General features: G+C 38.5%; 1 protein-coding gene across 1 annotated transcript in view; it reads right to left on the bottom strand.

Annotated features, from left to right (window-relative positions):
• The window catches only part of htr2cl1 (5-hydroxytryptamine (serotonin) receptor 2C, G protein-coupled-like 1), a 137,680-nt gene that overhangs the window by 93,613 nt on the left and 21,728 nt on the right, over window positions 1-22,339 (bottom strand). Inside the window, exon 2 of the mRNA XM_055021337.1 lies at window positions 12,707-12,795. The gene's annotated coding sequence lies outside the window, so the exon portion shown is untranslated. The remainder of the gene's footprint in view (window positions 1-12,706; window positions 12,796-22,339) is intronic.

The raw sequence follows: 22,339 nt of genomic DNA, 5'->3' as shown, positions 1-22,339 counted from the left end.
TCTACAATCTCAACTAAGGGAAGACTGAGGAACCAGTAGGTGAACAGATAGGGGATGTTTTGTGATGGGAACATTTTGTGTTGTTTTGCAGTCTCGATCATTCGGTCACGATACAAACAATACGCGCAAATACACTTTGAGACACAGCAGCACATTGCATGAACTCCAGAACTCTTCTCCCTCTGAGAAACGCTTTGACAAAAATAAAATGAAAATCTTTTATTGACTATCCCAGGTTTGGCAGCACTGAGGTGACAAATATAGAGAAAAACAACAAAAAGCAAACAAACAAGAAAAAACACCTTTTTGCTTCTATAAGCTTCTCAGAGCTCTTGTGCTGCTATGAGATTCGAAATTGGAAACGTAATCTGAAATCTGATTATGTCTGTCATGGTTTTTTGGTTTTTGTTCTGGTTTTGTGAGATTTTGCTGTTCTCATTTCCATAATTTCGTCTCTCTCCGTGTCAGATTTGTTTACGTTTATTTTGGCGTCATGGCTCTTTGCGCTTGTTTTTTCACGTCGTTCTATTTTTGAATGATTTGCTCTCTGCCAGTTCTCCGAGTTTATTTAGCTCGCCGGCTTCTTCTCACAAACGGTCGCAGTCACCGATTACCTTTCAGCCTTTGTTCTGTTTCCGTTACTTTTCTTGGTCGCCTTGGATTTATGGTCGCCTTTCCTTTTCTGGTTGTTCTCTTTTGTACAGCGAATGTTGGACCTTTTTTTTTTAACAAACACTTGTCGTTTTTTCTGTTTTTTTTTCTTTCTTTCTAAACCAATCTCAGTCTAGAGGATGTCATAACTACGTATATATGCATGTAAACCTCAAATAAAGGTAAACTGGTAAAAGCATTGAAACTGGTTTGCTAAATTGGTATAAAAGAAACGTTGTGGTCCATAAACATTCAAAACTGTATTTTATTTACTGTTTTTATGTCTAACCATAACTAAACATTTTCACCAGATACACCTAACTAGTCTGGAGTTCTTAAATGTTATCACATATTTGATGCGATATGCAGAATAGGAAGATTATCTGATGTCATAAGGGGAAAAGGATGAGCATTATATGCCATAGGGGCATATAATGCTCCTATTCCCCTCAATGCAATAAAGTTATTTTTGTTTTCTTTTTCCAGCATTAGAATTTTTTTTCTTTCTTAGAAAGAAAAAAGACCCTGCCTGATGTCATAAGGCAGGGTCCTCAGCCTGTGGCTCCGGAGCCGCATGTGGCTTTGGCCTGATGACTTTGGCTTCAAATGATGAAGCGCCAACTAGTAAATGGAAGCATTAGAAAATCTTCAGTGCTTTTTGTGTAATAATTGCACTTAATTTCCACAACAGACCGACGACAAAAGCGCCAGTAAAAATTGTTTAAATTGCTGTTCTTTGTTTCAGAACCTTAAAAAATTTATTTGAGTCATTTGTATCCCTCAATGAGTTTTGTTCAGCTTGGCTGAGGGTGAAAATGGCTTTGTGGATCGTTAAGGTTGCAGGACCTTGATGTGGAAGAGCCGACAACGCAGAGGGCAGGTGAAAAATAACAGTATCGCATTTCTCTTGTATCTATGACGACTTTCTGAACAGCATTAAACTTATTCAGGTATTTGGGTTCCTCCACAAAGACACCAGTGTTTCTACACCCAGAAAACACTTTATGAGCTGACGCTTCTGTAGCTACACATCCTGTTTGTGCCGCTTTGGAAACAGTACAATAGTGAAAAATCAGCAACGAAGCAGGGGGCAAAAAGTAACAAATCACCAAGAATACGTTCAGTATAACTATTTAAGATGTTTTCCATTATTGCTACTAAAAAAAATACTTACTTTAGATAATTTTTTAAAAATCTTTTGAGAAACAAGAGGCAACAAGATCTTTAAATTGTTAAGAGTGTATCTAATGAAGTGTGGAAGGTGTTCAGACGTCACATATGGTTTGGTCTGTCCTCCATTTGCAGCCCAAATAACTATTCAGATGTGTCTAGTAGAGCGTGGGTTGGATCAGTGCAGGAGAAGTTTCATAACCTGAGTCAGCTCTTTCTGAATATATGAATAATTTCGTATGGTAACTATGCATTTGTGTGGCCTGGTGTCTGGCTCTGAAAGTTTATTTTCATGAGTATTTTTTTTAAGTGTGCGGTCGCGTAGGACGGCAGGCCCTCCGTGGACACGGCTAAGTTTGGACTTGTCCAAGCTGAAATGATGAATTTCTTTGTGTGGCTACTTGGGTTTGGTTGTCTCAGTACACGGTTTCACAGCCTTGACATCCCAACTGGTGCCTTCAGGACACCAGGTTTTCTGCTTTCTGTCCTTTTCAGAGTTTATCGGATGAGTAGAGGCCACAAGAAAACGCTTGAAAATTGTTTTTGAACTGATTTACAGTCTAAAACCTGTAAATCAGTTTATCTTAAACTCAATAACAAATTCAGTCGTTCCAGTTTAGTCATTTTAATCATTGATTTAATCTATCGATTATTCTTACGATTAATTGAGTAATCGGATAAAAAAAAGATAAAATAAAACAGGTGAATCCAACATAACAACAGTATTACTATCACATATCATCAGTCCAATTTTTCACATTTGAGTTTTCATAACAAACACAAACAACCTGTAACAATAACAACTCACTTTCTAAGTTAACCTGAAGAGAAATGATACAAAAATCTTAAATTATCTTCAATTTAATAATAAAGGCTCATAAATACACTTATAAAAATGTCTATAGTCCAGCTTTTTGTTTATGTATTCATCTTCAGTGAGTTTAATGGATGAACTTTCACCTTACGCAGAGAATTTTCAAGATCACAAACGAAAGACTCTGCGGTCTCACTGTTGGTGTGAAAAAAGTCAGATATCCACACGATGCATGAAACCGTGAACTCGAGTGAACTGTTTTTTAACTGCCCGCTGTTATGTTGCAAAGGTTTTTCTAACAGTAAAGTCATTTCAATGTTAGGGACCGCATTGACCAGCAAGAAGATGTTGTGTAATTCATAAATAATGATCAAAATATCTGCGCCCATGAAGGATGTCAACGTAGAAAAGTATTTCAGAAATTAATTTAGGGAACTCGAGGACCAGCAACTGGGAGACGTGGGAAGCTTTAATAGCGGCTTTGACTCACGCCAAAGAGGAGCAAATAAGCATTGATTGATAAAATCCAGTTGGTATTTAAATTATATAGATTATTTCAAATATGTGGATGGCAGACTTTGCATTAAATCAGTTAATACACAAAACTAACCCCTGCAAGTGGCTAGATTTTAAAAACGTGTCTTTCTTCGCCTGCAGGTCCTTTCCTTCGCAAGCCTCTCTTGCTTCACAACAAGCATGAATTAGTACTGAAATGAAATGTGTTTTATAAAAGACATGACAGTTTTATATTCTGCTGCAAGAATGGCGTTGGGATTAAGCGCGCGTTTACAGGAGCAGGCTCTGCACATTCGTGTAAAATTTAAAACGGAGCGAAACTTCAAAAGAGATCAAACTTCGAAGGAGACGACGAAGGAGAAAGAGATGAGATCAGCCATCTATGAAACAGAAAGTTCTGTCATCTATCAATCATTCCTGAAGCAGAATTTATTCCCCACAGTTTGCTCCAGAACAAAATAAGCCTGGCAGCCTTTTTTCTTTTTTATCTATTCCTATCCCTCTTTGGATGTGTGCTTTAAACAACAGCTGCCTCCTCCTCTTCATGCTAAAAACAGCACCAACTATTTATTACTTTTATCAGCCCTCTTATCGTCGGTAGTTGTATAATTTCCCTCCCACGTGCTAAAAGAGGCCATTTTATGCTTTTTGTTTTAATCCCATTGCTCCATTGTGCAATGCATCCTTTCTGCAGAGCATTACCAGAACAGAAAAGTCCACAACGATAGCAGTCACTCCAAATGTAGACTATACTCTTTGTACTTAAACTATATTTCTTTGATCAAACAAAGATCTTCATTAAGATATTCTGAATTTCCATCAGAATTGAGTAATCGGATAAAAAAAAAAGATAAAATAAAACAGTATGCAAACAGCAAAGCTTGTCCCCCTCCTAACTGCTGTCATACTGTTTGTTTTTTTCTTTCCGTTTTTATTTTAGTTGTACAACCCTTTGTGTGAGATTTAAAAACATACAGGTTGCATCAAAAAGTGACCCAAGTCTTGGACCATTTGCTCATATCAAATTCCACTGACTTATTTAGAGTTGCTAAAAACTTGGCCAAATATGTTTACAAATTGTCAGCGGCAAACTTCACTGAATCTACATTTTGTTTCAGTGGCGTATCATGGACCTAAGCCAATTTCTAGATGCAATGTTGCATGACAACGTTGACTAATGTTTTGCAAAGCAGCCAATTCATTTCACTGGCCCTTTATTGGCTGGAACTGTACTAGCAAATTTAAGGTAGACCGTAGATGTTAGCGTGCATATTAATGTACATTTAGGTACATTTGGTGTTTGAACAAAAGGCAGTTCTAAGCATTTTTATTTTTGCTTTGTTCAGTTGTCTTCAGTAAACTTGTGCATGATGCTTTCATGGAGAGACGTTTGCTGTAATGAAAGGGTAACGCTGGCACGTCGCCTCATAACACATTTAAATTTGATTCCAGTTGAGGTGTTGCTTATAAAGCTGTTTTCCAGGGTCATAAGCTTAGCGCTGTATTTTAAATATCGTTATTTCATTTTTAACCACTGACTGAGCAGATTGAGATGCTTCAAGGTAGAGCTGAACGACTCTCCTGAGGGACCTTTGGTATTTCTTAACTTCCCATTTTCTTCAATCTCCTTTAACTTATCTTGCAGAAACAGCAATAATATATATTTTGAAAAAAAACTAATCTGGTGCGTGTGAGTTTAGCTGCAATATTCAGTTAGCAACACGTTTGTTAATACAAGGGGGGTGGGCAACATTGGTCTCCGTAGGGAAAACACTTGAAGACGTGAGTGCTTTAGTCCAACTCTTGAAGTTAATTCTCCAGCTGCAGTCTTAATTTGCAATCACATAGCTCTTAAGTATAATGAAGAAGTGTGTGTGTGTGTGAGTGCGTGTGCGCGAGCAAAGCCTTACTTGAATTAAACCATTCATGCATTCACAAAAATTAAAAAACCAAGCAGTACTTTTCATGGCTAAGCCACCTGTAGATGTAAAAAATAATTCTTGAGTAGATTTTTGACTAAATATATTTGAGTCGTGTGCAGCTGAGCATCTGGTGTGAATTTGTCTACATATTAATGTATATTTATGTACATTTGGTGTTTGAACAAAAGGCAGTTATAAGCCAGTTATGAACGTACTTTTTGGATGTTTAGAAAACAGCCTAATTTTCTGCTACTGCTTGATTTCACTTGATAGATAAATACGTCAAAAACGTTTTACGATTGAAATGCGAGAAAATGTGAACACGGGAACACAGGCTGTTTCTCTCAGCTGAAATCAAATGGTCCAACTCCTGTTTCCCATAGGAGCGGCTTGCTATACGCAAAACTAATTAAACTCCTGATTAAACAGTAAAGGCTGACTGTGCAAGAACATTACAGCAACGGGAAATCAAATAAACCGGATGAAGGGTTATCGCAGTCAGTGATGTAAAACATGTACCGTTGTGCCGCTGCAGCATGGGTCTTACTAACTGGACAAGGACGCGCCGTTCAAGATGTTTCGAGATGTCAAGACACAACATCAGGGGAAGTCTCACACTTCACTTGAAAGCCTTTGGAGGCTGTGAGCATGAACAACTCTGGAGAGCCCCAACAATTTGTGAAGCTTTGCATTTCTGTGCCGCCTCATTGGGATCTGACACAGGTTATTGTGCCGCAGAGGCGCCACAGTGAGACTGCAGTGCGGTTCCTCTCCTTTCAAAGATGCTGTGATTTTTCTGAACTGCCACAGAAAAAGAATCTTGTCCTTGGAGATCATTTACTTTGATCAAGTAAAAATGCAGTGATGATAAAACCGGAGAGCAAGAAAAAAAGGTGAGTAAGGAGAAGCAAAGTTGTGACTTGGATTTCTTCCAAAATGGCTCCATGTTTGCAACGTGATCACATAATCATGAAAATACAGTTCACAGTAATGGCTGGGACTGAGATCACTTTGTGTTAAACTGCTACAATGTGACATTTTATTTTCATGTTGCCTAACGCACTATCAGTTGTTAAATGAATGTTGTTAGAAAGCAACTTTGTCTCAAAACTGGTTAGCCATTTTTCTGTGTTTTATTGAACATGTTATGTGTGCAAAAACAAAAAGGTTTTTAAAAATACAAATAGTTTTGTATGTCGTTAATGCGGCAGCATCCTGGTGCGAGACGCCTCGTCGTGTCTCGACCTCCACATTGCAGGCGCTGTGTGGCGATCAGAGGAATACACACAGCATGCACAATGAGGAGACCCCGACACGCCGTTCCGACCCGATGGAGTGACTGACCCGGTGGACCCAGAAGGAGCAGCCTCACATATTTCCTCGTATCTGTAATATTACATGGAAGAGGCCGACAGAAACAAACATCTTTCTTAATTATTTGATTGAAACTCGCCGGAGCCACTGCAGCCAGGCATTTTTCTGCCCGTTTTCGCTCCCGGACTGACCGGCCTTCTCGCTGCAGACGGAGTAATGAGAAAATCTGGCGTCAGACGGAAGAAGCGCTGTAGTCGTGGTTTTGGAGGATTCTGCTAATGAGCAGATGAAGCTAAGTGATATTTCACTCCTTCCATTTGCAGATAGAACTAATTTTTTCCACTGTCATCACTATGCAGCCAGGGTGAATAATAATATTAATAATAAAAACAATCAGAAGTTTGAAAATATTTGTCTGAGGTTTTATGTGGTCTCAGTTCAATGTCTTTGAAATGCGTTCAAACTTCTGGCTCTTTTAATAGCACTGTTTGTCCATCACCGCATCTCTTCTGTATCATTTTTATCATTTGTATAGGAGCAGTTATCGATAGCTGCATTTCCATTCACCAGAAAATTGCACAAATTGTAATTACAAAAATAAATTTGCTTAATGGAAACAGCAGATTTGAAAAAACTTATGGTTTATTGATGAAGGAAAGGATGAGTTTGTTCTTTCGTCCCACTGAAATGAGTGTATTTCGCAACTCTGAAATGTAAACACTTTTTGGATCACACGAATCACGTGATAAACGACAGGATGTTACTACTGGAAGAAATGACAAAGAAGACAACAGTAACTGCCAGCAGGATCATGATTTTTAGTGACTTATTGAGTGAACAAACTTCTGTGCGATTTTAATTGCGTTTCTTAGTTAATGGAAACACCGCAATTTTGTTTTTTCTGCGTTGGTGGATTATCGACAAAGTTTTGCGCATATTTGTAAACACAGCTAATACATCAGACATGTCCACAAGCCATGTTTCTCAAGTCCCAGTTAGATCTGCAGTTTGAAACTTTAGGAAAAGAATATGGGATTTGAGTGGATGTGATTAAACATATGCAAACTGATTCAATGCCTCATTAGACTCTAATGTTACCTAGATAACAGTCAAAAGTTTAGGAAATATCTATTCCACAGCTAAAGCTACTTTCACAAGTTACTTTTTTTCTTTTTTTAAGACGTAATAAAGCGGTAAAACATAATTCCAGACATCATTTCCAAAGTAAAAAAATCTAATTTCATAGTCAAGCATCTCTCACAAAAGTCCTAAATTGTGTCACCGTTTTTTGTGTCATGATGGCGACAGTTTACGGCGAAACGCTGCCTGGGCTGCCACAGGTTGCTTTGTGTATCGGTTTGAATTGTCTGGTTATTTTAACGGAAACATAAAGGACATTTATGTAGATTGCATCAATTATGAAGATGGCTTGCCGCCATATTCAGAGCTTAGTAGGCCATAACTCTATTGGCCGGATGTCTCATCCATCAGTCTCTAAGTGCTTTGTCTCCCCTCTCTAAGACAATGTATTGTGAAATCTGCTGCCAGTTACTTGGAGTGTAAGAATTATATATGTCAAGTCAAATGATCTACGCAACACCATGCTTGAGAGAATCAATGGGACGTTATGAACATAGTCAGTCACAGATCAGGCAAAGAAATACTACAAAATCAACTTTTTTTGTTCAATAATCAATAATTATTACATTCATTCAGTATAAATGCTGTCATACCGTCTGATTTTAGATGGTTATGAGTCCTGCTGAAATATGGTTTTCTTTCCCCCTCCAGCAAAGATGTATGTAGATAAAATTCATTCCAGCCGGTTCAAAACAGCGAAAATCAGAACCCATTTTTAGTCACAAGTTTCAAAGCCTTGGAACAAGCAAGGTAATTACGGCTGCTGCATGCAGAAAACACTGGATCCAATAATGTGACCATTTAAGAGGATGAGAAATTAATTTGGGGGAAAGAAGGCAGAATGGAAAAGGAAAAGTAGTATGACAGTAGACTAGTCTTCAAAAAGTAGGTAGTTCTACACATTTCAGGGCTATGTCCCAAAAATTACAGTACTTACCAACACTGCAAAAATATTAAAGCCACAATTATCCGTTCTGTTTTGCTCTATAACATACATCCATGAACGCTTAATTTAAGATGTGTTTATTATTGTTACTATATTATTATTGTTTTCCTGTTTCTGTGTGTTTACAGTTTTACTGAGCATAAATGGGAGGGAATTGATGAAAACTGGAAGCTATTCCCAGGCAGCAAAATGCTATTTATTAAACTGTGGAACAATATTCAAGAAGAGCAGAACAACCCATTGTTTGTGATTATATTATATTTGTCTTTTTTAGCAACTATACCTTTTAGAGACTTCACTAATAGTTACTTGACATTTGAAACATGTCTGTAAGAGGTTAACTATCATAACACATATTGTAAAACTGATATTTTTGAAATTGAAATTGATTATTCCAGGTCAGATCCTGTTATGGTTTTTCCAATGTGTATTTTTCCCCTTGGTCTCAGCTCCCCATGACTCTGACAAATAAGTGTACACCGTAGATCGGAAAATGTTTAGATGTTGACAGATAAAAACAGAGAAACACCAAATTAATGAAACACAGACAGCATTTAGGCTTTGATTTTACAGGGACAAACAAACCACAATAGATTCGCTCACCTAAATAAGAAATAAGCACATGATTTGCAATTGAGACTTGAATATTTTATAATGCCTTCGTTAATTTGACCTGTTAACAAAGTGGGAAGTGCTAGAAAAACAATGAAGAGAGTAACTGGTTGATCTGAATACAGTTCAGAAGAAGAGGCAAAAATTAAGTAAAGTAATCAAGTAAGCATGTTGCCTTCAGTTTATAACATGCTGTGTATATCAGAGAAGCCTTAAAATAAATTAAACGAGGCATCATTGTCATATCGACGCCTTGACATTGGTCCCTGTCTCTCCACACGTGTGGAGGTTCTTAAAGCATCAAGCCTCACAAAACATAAGCAGAACATCCATCTGGATTCGAAATGCAATGTTTATTCTGCCGGCAGACAAACTGCATTATAATTGCTGTTCTGTCCTCATTGGCAGAGATTTCTCTGCGTTTCTTTGTGTCTTGACAGATTATTAAATGTCTTGGTCTTTAAGTGATTTCATTTAAAGAAATCACTTGCCAGTGGTAGCAACCACTTTGTTGGAGGATTACAAAGGACTATTATTAAGCGCCACTCGTACACATTGTCTCAGTATGGATTGGTGACATCTAAATGCTTTACATGTGTTTTTGACTGTTTTAAATCCTACTTAGTGCCAACAACTCATTGACATTGACCTATCTCTGTTGTTTGATAATAATGCAGCCATGACTCATATTCACATCTCATTCAGTTAAGTAAAGATATGTCATTTCACCACAGATTTATACTGAACAAAAGCTAATATTGGATATTTTTTTCCATAAACACTCAAATATCAAAATATCCCACTGTATGGCTTGGGTCTCTATAACAAAGTTTGGCCGTTTTGTGTTGTAGTGAGAAATTCTTGTTTTTTTCACATATATTAAAATAAATTCTGTTAACTTTACATCTCTGGGTTTCTGAGCAAATAGATTTTTAAAGCAAAACATGTTACGGGGAGCATGAGACGGGGTTGAAATGCAAACCAAATGTGTGGAGTTGGGGTAAAACAGGGTGAATTTTTTCTAAACTAATCCACAAAACGTTGATAAATACTCAAGTTCATCTCATTATAGCATTGGATTCAACCCAAAAGTGACTCTTCTGACGTGCGTCTCGCAGTATTGCTTCTCCATTCTAATTTCCGTTTCCCCTTGACGCCAAGGTGACCTCCCACAATTGCATCACCGAAGTCTGGCTCCAGACGTACCATGTCTGGGTGACAGAGCCTCAGTATCCATGAAAGCAACATTTTTAGAAACCTAATCTGAGCCCAGTTTGTGGAAAGGCGAATCCCTTTCCTTCACACGTTACACGTCGCCTGTAAAAAATTTTTGTGCTGCTAATACGCTAAAACAAAGCGGCTATTAGAACCCCAGTGAAGGAATGTGCTATCTGTCCGCTCCACTATGAAATCTCATCTGTACGTGAACAGCTGAGCCCGAGCGGCTCCCAGAATACACGCAGTACTTTGGAGAACGTGACAGCCTGGAGTATCTGGAAGGGGTTTCCCCTGTTAGATTTGGCCAGTATTTTAGATTTGGAGGAAAGTGGTAGAAGCTTGCACGTCTTAGAATGCTGCTGGAATGGTCCAATTAAAAAAATAAAAGACATCACGAGATGAGAAACGCCATCTCAAGTCATAATTCAGGGAGTTAGCGCTCGGGTCTGACTCATCACACCAGCAAATTAGTTCCAAATTGGCTTACGGACAATGGAGTCAATGTTTTGGAGTGAAGCCCTGATCTTAATGCGTGAAAGTGTGTGAGAGCACAGCTAGAGATGTGTGAGCGAGGCGGGACTACAAACCTGACTTCATTACACCAGTTGTGTCAGGACGAATTTACTGGAATGTGGCCCTAAGGGTAAATAATGAGCCCAAATGCATAACACACAGTGCGTCGCATGTAGATTAAAAAGGTTCGACTTGGTCTCAACTGACCGAACGTCTTTTGCCGTTTCTCTGTGTCAGACCGCAAACGGGAAGTATGTGCTGTTCATGTGTTTGTGTACTATAAAGATACATTAAACATAACTCATGTTTAAAGAAACCGAGCCTGAAACGTCTAATGCATGTGAATATCAAGTCTCCAAGCAAATCTGCAAGGTTAAAAGCCAAGTAAATCACTTTCTGCCTCCAGGCTAGTGTGATGTCCCTATAGTCATTTGCAATTACATTAAAAGCTGAGTCATCAGCAATGTTATTTGTTAAGATGGCTGCAGCTGCAACTGAGGCCAACTGGATGGAGACAAGATAATAAAAACAAGTATTGACCATTCATCTGTTTTTCCTGATAGGCTGGATTTACTTGGTTCTTGCACTTCCTGTACAGTCATATTCAACAAACTAGCAGAATATTGAATAGTTCATTGATATTAGTAAGATGATATACAAAAATTAAACTCTTTATATGGATTACTTGCACACAGACTTAACTTTTTGAATGTTTTACTGGTAATTGTCATGATATTTCAGCTACAATTTTATAAAAACATGGTTTTCAAGATAAAAATATTACATCAGACCAAGAAAAAAAAACAGAAATGCAGATTTAATGGAAAGTATGTGGTCAAACGAGCCTCATCGGAAGGCATATCGTAATATATTGAATATGACTGCAAACATACAGAACTGAAGTCAAGCGCCTAAGGGTCTGTGATGTAAGACCGCCAAAGACAGAATACAGATTCGAACCAAATACGAGCCTCATCAGCTCATCATGAGCTTTGGCAGCGGCCCCGTCGGCTTCAACAAATCAGCCGTCAGCGACCAGACGGCAGCAGAAAAAAAAAAAAGGCCACGATAAATGTGACGCGCCGCCCGAGCCCCGCGTGAATTAATGAACTGTCACCTCCATTTTCCACGGCGAGAACCCCGACCTGATCAAACACCTGCCAGGAGGGGCTAATCCCACCCGCAGTGATGGCACAGCAGGTTCTAACGTGGATGTTCACAACCCACACACTCCCTGAGGGAGGCACACACACACACACACACACACACACACACACACCGAACACACGGACTGATGCTTTTTGGACTTCCATTTGCGCGGCTCTTTACAACCACATCATCAAGTAATCATTTAGCTCAGTGACAAAAATCTCCTTATTGCAACAAATACCGGTAACCCCTCCAGTCGTCCGTTTTTAATTTTATGTGATCAAAGTAGTGCAGAATTTGAAGGGAAGGAGAACAACCAATAAAGAATTACTTTCAAAATGTATTATGAGTAAAAATCTGGAAGGTTTGAGTATTGCACAGCAACTGCAGCTGCAAGTCTTTGTGGAATATGAAGGAAAATTAGTAGCTCTGGGTTTTATTTGGAAGTCTTGAAGAAAAGAAGTAACGCAGGTTGCTAGCACATTTAAGGGATTTCTGATAAAGCCTACATGGACGACCATTGTAAATAAAACTGAGTTCTCAACCGTCATGTAACGAGGTGATTTCTGACGGCAAATGGTTTGTTTAGGGTAATCAAAGGGAAGATTAATGCTAGTATGTGCTGCAGTTTTCAGTTCTTTGGGGGGAAGCTAAATTAAAATGGAGAAATACTTTTGCCAGGCACTGTATCTGCAGAGATTTGCTTGTCAATACATCAAGTGTGTTTAGTGCACCACTGACGTTGATGCTTCTGAAGGATCGCTTCTTCCCTGAAGAGAGTCAGCAGGTCTGGAAGTTCCTGTCATCCTCTAGATGCCTCATGTCTGCATCTGTGGAAATCAGTTTGACAACAAAAAGCAAGTCACGTTTTGGTGCAAACGAAGCAAACAGACGTTCTGAATTGTTGCAGAAACTGTTTGCCTCGACGACTCTTTCTGACAACTAAAATGTATCACCATGTCTGCAATGCGCCTTGTGAGTCGTCTGTTTTTGCTTCGGTAAGTGGGTGGAGGTTGGGGGATTGGAGTTCTCAGGATATTTTGCAGGGGTGACCTGTTGTATATTGGTGTGATATGCGTGTGTGTGTGTGTGTGTGTGTGTGTGTGTGTGTGTGTTGTCCATAGAGCTAAAAGATCAAACAGTTGCATCCCCTCTGTTGCATCCCTGGTTCAAAAACGTGCTACTCAAGAGGTTGCCCATAACGAATATCAAACATGTATTTGACGCACAGATATATGGAGGTATTTGCGTTGCCTTTGATCGCAAGGCAGCACATTTATTTTTGTTCAGAGCCGCTGATAACATGTTGAGAAACATGTTATCTTCACCGCTTTTGATCATGACCGTAATGATTTCAGTTGGAAAAAGGTACTTTTACGTGCAGTAAAGAAAAAAAAAATCAAAAACATAAAAATAAGATCACCCTATGGCATATTTTTCAATTTTCTAACATATTGGGAGACATTGGTATTCGTATAATTTAACATGAATACAGAAAATTTCAAGTAATATGATTGAAAATAAAAAATGAAGAAACAGCAATCGGCACTTTGAGGAGGTTTGCAATGTTTTAATCTCAGGCCTACATATTACATGAACAACAGATTCATAAAATCCCTTCAATGAAACCTGTTTGACGACATTAAGTACACCAATGGATTTCAAAATGCACAACATTTTGTCCCAATCAAGTGAAATTTAAGAAGTCACTGACATATCACTGTGAGAAGGACTGTAAAGCGTTTCTAACGTACTGCAAAAGCTTTGGAGAAAAATAAAGAAACATGCAGATGAAGTTTCCTAGGAGTTGCCAAGAGACCAAAGTCGTCTGATGAATGGTCCAACAAGTTACCAAGGAGGTCACACAGGAAGCAAGAACAACATCTACCCAACCTCAGTCACTCTCTGTGTGCAAATGTGACCCAATACCAAAACCACAGCTGCCGAAAACAAAGACAAGCCTCACAGTAAAACAATTCTGCAAAGAAGAGTTGAGTTTGTACTTTGAATATCAGTACCTGCGTTTTCATTACAAATATGTGCAAAACTTTTTCACTGTTTTGCTGATTAAAAAAACAATAACACTACTTCCAATTGAGGTGTTGCGTAAGAACCACAAATAAAATCACAAGTGAATAAGCGTGTTCACGTGATAAGTCATTAAAACGTGCCGTGCCTCCAAATACTTCCTGTCATTTTCTTTGTCTTTTTCCCCAGCAGTAACACCTGGTTGTTGATCATGTGACTCAAGTGGGGCAAAAAAAAGTGTTCTCATTGCAGTTTTGTGAAATCAGCTAATTTCAACACAATCAAAAACAAAAGAAAAACCACCTCATCCGAAGCTAAATTGTTCAAACAAAAAAACAAGTTTGTTCTTTTTTCAAAATTGAAATTTTTCCATTGAGCGGATTTATTTTGGAAATGTCAAATTGAGCAATGGATCAATTTTCTGACACTGATGTTTGTTTGATGATATGAACAAGTAAAGTTTGACAAGGAAGCAAAAAGCAACAACTATGTAAGGGGCAAAATGCCTTCTAAGGGCATCTGCATTCTCGCTCCATAGGAGACGACAAGAATGGCTTCAGGGCTCAGTACATGATTCTTATTCGCAGCCGATTTCTGTCGCCTATTATGTGCCTCCAGACATGTCTTGAAATTCTTTTGCCATATTCATCCATCGCTTGAAAGGAAAACTCCTATTAGAGCTGAAATGAACATGTAACTAAAACCCGCTCAAACCAGCAGATCGGTAGAAGAGATTTAGTAACATGACTAAATATTTGTGTGCTAAAAGCATTGATCGTCTTTTTTTATTTTTTATTCTGAAGCTTGTTAGGATTCACATGAACACAAAGGAAAATGTGAGCCTTCAGGATATGAGTAATCACGCCTTCCAAATAAATCGATACAGATGGCATGCTTGTTTGACTTGGTGCACATGTTTCATCTCTTGCTCATCAGTCTGTCCACTGAATGATCTATTTCCGCTTTCAAGTGGCAAAGTGTCTGTTTATTTATGACTTTTTTTTTTAAATGGATGAATCAGTCGACTGAGCTTTGGTCGGATATTCAATGTGATTCATTTCAAATCAGTCTAATGTCAATGCCATTACTTTGCAATCTCCGTTTTGTAGTTTCCCATACGTCTGATGCGAAATGACAAATTTGCTGGGCATCATAAGAAAAACGATAGGTTGACTATCTCACACTAAAGTAATAGAACTGAACCTGTTTAAAGTATGAAGCAATTCTCAGTGAGAAGAATCCTGAATATTGTGAGGTGAATGCGAGAAGATTATTTAATGGGTTTATATTGAATTTTTGTTGCTTTCAGCTAATAGGTAATTCTCTGCGTGGGATTTTGCCATAAGGAGAGTTCCAGATCCGTGCTATATACATAAATTTGACCTTGACACTTAGGTCAAGGTCAAGACCATGGAAAACTTCTGGCAAATTGGTCAATCAATTCCAATTTTAGAAATCAACATTTCCCTGAAATACTTGTCCACTTGCTCTAAAGACTATGATGGATCAGAATCCAGCGAATCGTCCATGCAGGACTGACATGTAGTCAGTTGCCCCGGGACGTCACCTAATTAGACACCACTTGTGTATTATTTAACCTCTCAGATGCTCTGTGACAAGTTTGCTAAAGGAGGCGTAAACACTCACTGAAAGTAAGTTTAACAACGACTCTCAAGAAGGACAAACGCAAAGACAGACCCACCGTTCCAGGAGCAAGCGCTGTTAATTATTTTACACTTCACCAGTCAGGCACTTGGAGGCTGATATGCCAAGGTGAGAGGTCAAACTGGTTCCCCTTCATTGATTCTCTAACCAGAGCTCATCATCTGCCGTCGCGCCCCTCCCACCCTTCGCCGCTTTTCGTTCAGCCCTCCCAGCGTGGCAATCACAGCTGACAGCTGGTAAGGTGTTCATTAAAATGACGAAGCATAGCCTTGAATAAAACCGAGAAGCGTTCGTCCCTCAGATGCATTTCTGCTTTGGGTCTTAATGATGTACTTTGGCTGTCTTGTACAGCTTCATCCAGCTATTTTTAACAAACATATATTTCTTATATTACATTTTGGAAGTGCCCTTCATAAATACTGAAATAAAAACCCACCAAGCACCTGATGGGATTTACTGCTTTCAGTCTCCCTCTCCTTCCACATTGGCAGGATGCTTCGTTGTTTGTTTTAGGTATTTTGTGAAATTAATCTTTTTTCTAGTAATTACCATTTGTGGTTTCCCTTAATTTATTTTGTTTTTAAGGTAAAAGCACATAGGTCATTTCTCCTGCTAGCGCTATTGTCACTTGTTTGTTTTGTTTGTATTTACCCAGAATGCCCTGCGCTATAGTCTGTTTCTTGCTTTCGAAGCGGTCTTCACTTGGCATTCACATATGCAGTCAAACCGCATCGGTTTACTTTAACCCAGTCTTTCTCAAACCGTGGTGCCCGGACCACTGGTGGGCCGTGAGCGTCCCCTAGTGGTCCACAGGCAACTGCATGTAAACAACTGTTTGTTTACTGTGACGCGAGCTCAAAGTACGACGCAACAGCGAGCTTACCACAGGACTCTGTTAAAAGCAATGACAGGAAACTGGCTTAACATCGGGTCACTCAAAAGAAAAGCTGCAAAAACCGTGAGTTAAGCGACTTAATACTTTCTTTTCAGGTTGCATCACATACTAAGATGCGTTATCAGGGGGCAATTTCAGGTTAAGTGGTCCGTGAGTTTTGTTAAAGGGTTAAGTGATTCTCAACCTGAAAACGTTTGAGAGACACTGCTTTGACCGAACAGAGAACTCGGTGTTTAGGCAAACCAGAGTTCGCTTTTCTGGTCCACATTCTGCAATCGCATATTCTAAAACAAACCAGACTTTCTAGACAATCGCACTAGAGATGGATTAAAGTGCACCAGAGAGGGCTGGTGTGAATGCATCCTTAGAATCAGTTTCCTCTTTCAAATAAAACCCTTAAAGTTCTGGGTTATATTTCTATATACCCACCATCTCCTGCTGAGCTGAGCTGACACTCTGCACCACTTTATAAACCCAATCCTGTACTCTTACATCCATCTCATGAAAATTCAGCTTCCCCTCCACTGTCCATTTATTTCCCGCACTAAGTTGTGACTCTCCCTCCTCATTATTTCCAACAAGACCCTACTTTTTCTCTCATTAGTCTCCCTTCCTGCAGTGGTCGGTCCACTTTGGTGGGAGCTGGACTTCGCGTTATGGCAGAACTCAGCTGTTTCATCATGAGATACGAGGGTGAACATGTTCTGGAATCCCTTGTGCGCTGAAACTGATAAAAGTTTAAATAAGAGTTTTACAATAATCTGAAAGCAAAATTCAGTGCCGGAGAAAAATCCTCAACATTATAGTGAAGCAAGTTATACCATGTCTGTGCAAAATATCTCTCAAGATTGATAAAGTTACTCTCACTCACTAGCCTGGATCAGAAGAAATTAGTTTAGAAAATAATTCATATGATGGGAGATTTTGTCTAGACAAGTGAACTAGTTTGATTAGAGCGGACTAATCAATGCAGGTGAATGCATCCTTAAACCCCAAATTAAGTGTTAAGCACAACAGATTCTGTTAAGTGAACCGGAGATTTCTGCAACTCATCCAGAGTTTCTTAGCTGTTTCTGTGATTAACAGTCTTCAAGCCTTTCAGTTTAGGCGGACTCTCTTGTTCTAGTAAATCTGAAATTGTCAAATACTTTTGCCAGTGTTGTAGTACTTGAGACCGGTCTTGGTCTTGAGACCATTTTTTGATGGTCTCGGGCGCTGAGGACTCTGGATTTTATTTCAAGAACAGTGAAGACCGCAACTGTGGAAATATCACTAAACCTACAGCATACTATCCAGTTTATTTGTTAACATGTTTGTTTTTACTGGATGCAAAATGCACCTATTAAAACCCAAGCAATAACATGATTTACCAATTACGTGTCACTTCTTGCTTGTTGCTCTTTGGTCTGTGTTCATAGTTGAGCGTTGTTTACCATCAGGGCAGTGCCTCAATGTTGTGATGTGGTGGTGATTTCTGACATGAATGATATGGGAAAATGCCCAGAGCATTATCTTTTTAGATAAACAGAACAAAGAGTTTGTTCTGCTTTTAATATTGGTTAAATTTATTTCAGTTCTAAGTATTTAATATCTAGATGTTTTTATGGGATTGTGAGTTTTTCAGGTCAATTTAATGAGCAATTTTGATCATATTTCACATTTTATTGTGTCATGTAGAGCGGGGCGCTGGTCTTGGTTTTGACTCGGTCTCGATACATTCTTGTCTCGGTCTTGTCTTGGTCTCAGTTCTGGTGGTCTTGACTACAACACTGACTTTTGCAAGGCACTCTGTTTTGTCTGTCCATATCCTTTTTTTCTTTAGTAAGTATACTTTATGTATGTTCAGCAAATGAACATTTTTGCAAACACAAGCTCTTTTTGACAGGTTTTCGGTCCTGGATTGATGGGCTCAAAGGTTTTCTGAAACCGGTGGGGGGCTTTTGGGGCTAAAAGGAACAACCAACCACTGCTGGTTATGGTACTTATTAGGAACTCTGGGCTCATTCATAGCTGCAAGGAGAAATATTACCTCTCATCTTTGGAAGAGCCTGAGGGCAGCTGGTAAGACGAATGGAAAAGTCCTTTTGAGACACGGAAACCTTGACTTTTCCCTTCATTGCTTCCTCAAACGTAAGCCGACTTCGGTGGTTTCTAGGATAAATCGATTGGGATTTGACTTTTAGTTTGTCTTTGATCAAGGCATTTGCAAAAATTTGAGTAAGAGCATTTTTAAATTTCTTTAGTGAAATCTTAATTGATTCTTATTTTTGACTTTTTGATTTTCAATCACGACGAGAATCAGTCATGCGGACGACATTTTGAAGCTTTGTGTATGTCGATGCATTAACGATATGTTCAAAATTTAACGCATGAATCTCATTTCACTCACAAATTAAGAGTGACAATACTGAGAACACAATGGCCTCTGTTTCAATAAAAAAAAAAACTTTAATTTAGATTCCCCCAAGAAGTGCTGATAAATATTTGAAAGGCACTGTGTGCGGACGACCACTGCAGGTGAAGAAAGAGGACGGCTGGAGAGCTAGGTTTATTCTACACCAGCATCTGCAAAAAAATACAATAAAATAAAGGAAAAAAAAAAACAATAACACCATCACAAAAAATAAACTTAAACTGGTCGAGTGGAGTGGATTTACAGGCGATGTGATGAAATCTATATCTGGCCCCAGGGAATGAGAAATAGCAAAATTTTCTCCATTATCACAAACTCTACAGGCCCGAGGTAATCAATGAAACTCTATTTGGCCTGTAGTTTTTGGTGAAATGCCTTTGTTGAAAATAAGGAGGATAACTGTATGTTATCTTCACATTTATGAAGATAACATAAATGTTTTTTTTATGAAAAACAGTTATGTGCTTTTTATGTGCCTTGAAAGGTTCAATACTAGTAAAATGAGATTTAATTGGAGAATAAAATGCAAATGGTAAAACTCTTCCCTTGGTTTTATGAGATTTTAAAAAAACATGAACTATTTAATTAGCTTATACGCTGATAAATCACAGCGATTCTCACAAAAAATGTAAGCAAAAAAATAAAACTTTGGATTAACAAAATTAAATACTCGTGCTGACTGAGCCGTTACACAGTCAGTCTACTGCTTAATTTAGTCTACAAACCACTTCAGTTCCATTTTCTCTCCCCATGCTCTGTATTTTTGTCTGCAAGGAGTCATTGTCTTCATCCAGTCATGTGTTAGTCCCTTCTGTTCTCATTCAAAGTTTATCTTTTCGGTTGTTGACTTTGTTTGCCATTTGCACTTCCTTTCTATTCAGGACCCTGATGTGAATTTTGCTGAGTCATGTTCCTCCCTGCACAAATATCGGTCACGTTTTTCCTCGGAGTTGTTTGACAAATAATCCCAGTTTTAACTTGTATTGAGTTTTTTTTTTTTTTGCTGTTGTTGTTGGGAAGAGCTCAGATTGTTACTGAGCCATCTTTTTTCAGATTTATCATTGAGGAGACTTTTTGAGTGACAGAAGAAGTTGAGCAGAAATAAATGTTGGTCTCTACTGCACAGAGACAAGTCTATGCTGGAGTAAGATCACTGAAGATGAAATGAAAAACTAACTGGCCGCCACAAAACTTAACTTAGAAAATGTAAGCATAATTACATATAAGAATAAAAATAGCAAAACTAAGGGCAAACTTAGTTTTGCTAATAGCAAATTGCTAATTTGTCACAGTCGTCACACAATGTCCAATATTTAAGAGTCCGAGAAGTGTTGTTCGCTAAAGGACAGAAGATATCCATAATCCATTGAAAGTCAGCCATCTTGAGGAAGATTTGTTCAGGTTGAGGTCAAATATAACAAACTGAGATCCAATTATCTCGTGTTAAATTGTTAATAAAGTTATCTGCTTTCACACTGTGAAGGCGGGTGGTGCTGAAACACAGAAACAAACAGAAAGAGCTCATCCTCCAAAGCAGATTGCAGCTAAAAGTAGGAAAGAAAGAGGAAGCACAGATGGTGTGGAAGTCTCCGTTGCTCCTCCTGTCAGTCACTGCGCTGAGTTTTCAACACTTCCTAGCTTTTAAATTAGCTGCTTCAGTGACACAACAGAAACAAACGACCCAAGAGAAACACAATCAAAGATGTCCTTGGACCAAAACTACCTAATGTGAGCATCCATGTGGGTTCACCGTGGAGCAGCAAATCCTGTGCTGAGCTCCATTAAACCCAAAGGTTGCTCAGCATCGGGGACGCAGATGTTAGTTTAAACAAGCGGCCGTGCAGAGATGAGAGAACATCCGCTGAGCCACTTTGATGAACAAAATAGTGCAAAGGGGAAAAAAAATAATAATAAATGAACATGAAACGAGGCCTCAGACAAGAACTTTAAAGTGAGTCTGATCTGTTCACAGCCCTAATGTGAAGTCATTTATGGTAACATTCACTTTTATCCCAACTTTCAGCTGACAGTTTCTGAACGCATCAAAGCATCACGTTGCTGCGGCAAATGTTAGAATCAACAGGAGATCAAGGCAAGGAAGGAGGGGAAAGGGAAGGATTAAAGGCTTATGTCATTACTGAAAATTTGGCTCTTTGTATTATTTAGTTCATGAAGATATGAGGCTGAGTCACGTTTAGTTTTTGTTTGTTTTTTTTTACTGGCAGATTCTCATAAGAAAAGTCAAAAGTATCTTTTTGTCCTGGTCTGACCCGAGTCTTTGGCTTGAAGGCCATTTGTTTAAGCAGCCGTCAATCTACTCGATTTTTACTACGGCACCCGAAGGAATTTCACTTCATATAGTTTCCGGAGGGCAGCCAATGTGTGTGCGGTGCAAAGAGAGAAAAAGGAAAAGAAAAGGTCTGTGACAAATGGCTGTGGATAGAGGGACATGAACCAGTTAACTCTATCAAGGTATTTAGAGGTTTTAAAGAGTTTCAAAGCCCCAGAGACTTTCCGTCATACTGTTCCTGTAGTTTAAAGTTCCTTTAGTCAGATGTCAGAAACAATGTCAGTGACCAGAGTTTTCTCAGGCTGTGTAAAAGATGGAAGTGTAGCACTCACCTGCCTCTACTATGACTAACTTTAGAGTATCACTACAATATTTTTCTGACCAAAATGGTGATCTAACTGTAAATATCCACTAATAAAGTGTTGCAGTACACAGATATGAACACTTTTTGTTTGGGGTTTGCTTACTTTTCTACAAAATTATACAAATATTTTTTGCAAGATGTAAGTAAACTTGCTATAAAATTGAGGATCTTTGTTTTCTTGGATCTTCTTGGCAATCTGCTTCATATCATTAGAAAGCTTGTTTACTTAACCTTAAATAATGTAACATTTGTAAGAACAATGCAATTTTGGGTTTAACAATGGGGTTGAATACAAGTACGCCTCAAAAAGGTATTGTTGAGAAAAAGTTCATTATTTTATTTCTCACTCGTTTCAGAAAGTTTAACTCTTATAGACTCATCACACAGTGAAACATGTCAAGTCTTTGTTTCTTGTCGTTTTAAATGATTAAGACACAAGGGTAATGAACCTGCAAATCCAAAGTCTCCAAAATCCAAAATTTGAATATCGTGGAAAAAAGTTAAATATTGGAAACACAATCACATGGATCGCATGATTTTTTTTTTTTTTTTGCATCACGTGAGCAACAACTGGATGCAACTGCTGGCGGAAAAGACTAAGAAGACAACAGGAAGTAGTCGGATAATGATTTTTAACGGCTTATTGTGTGAACAAGCTTTAGTGATATTTTTATTTATTGGAGACACTGCATCTGTGAAATTGTGTTTTTTCGACATCA

The sequence above is a fragment of the Poeciliopsis prolifica genome, unplaced genomic scaffold (genome assembly GCF_027474105.1).
Source record: "Poeciliopsis prolifica strain line A6 unplaced genomic scaffold, Auburn_PproV2 SCAFFOLD075, whole genome shotgun sequence".
In the NCBI taxonomy this organism is placed as follows: Eukaryota; Metazoa; Chordata; class Actinopteri; order Cyprinodontiformes; family Poeciliidae; genus Poeciliopsis; species Poeciliopsis prolifica.
Note: the sequence above shows the minus strand (reverse complement) of the source record. Positions and strands in the feature narration are given on the sequence as shown.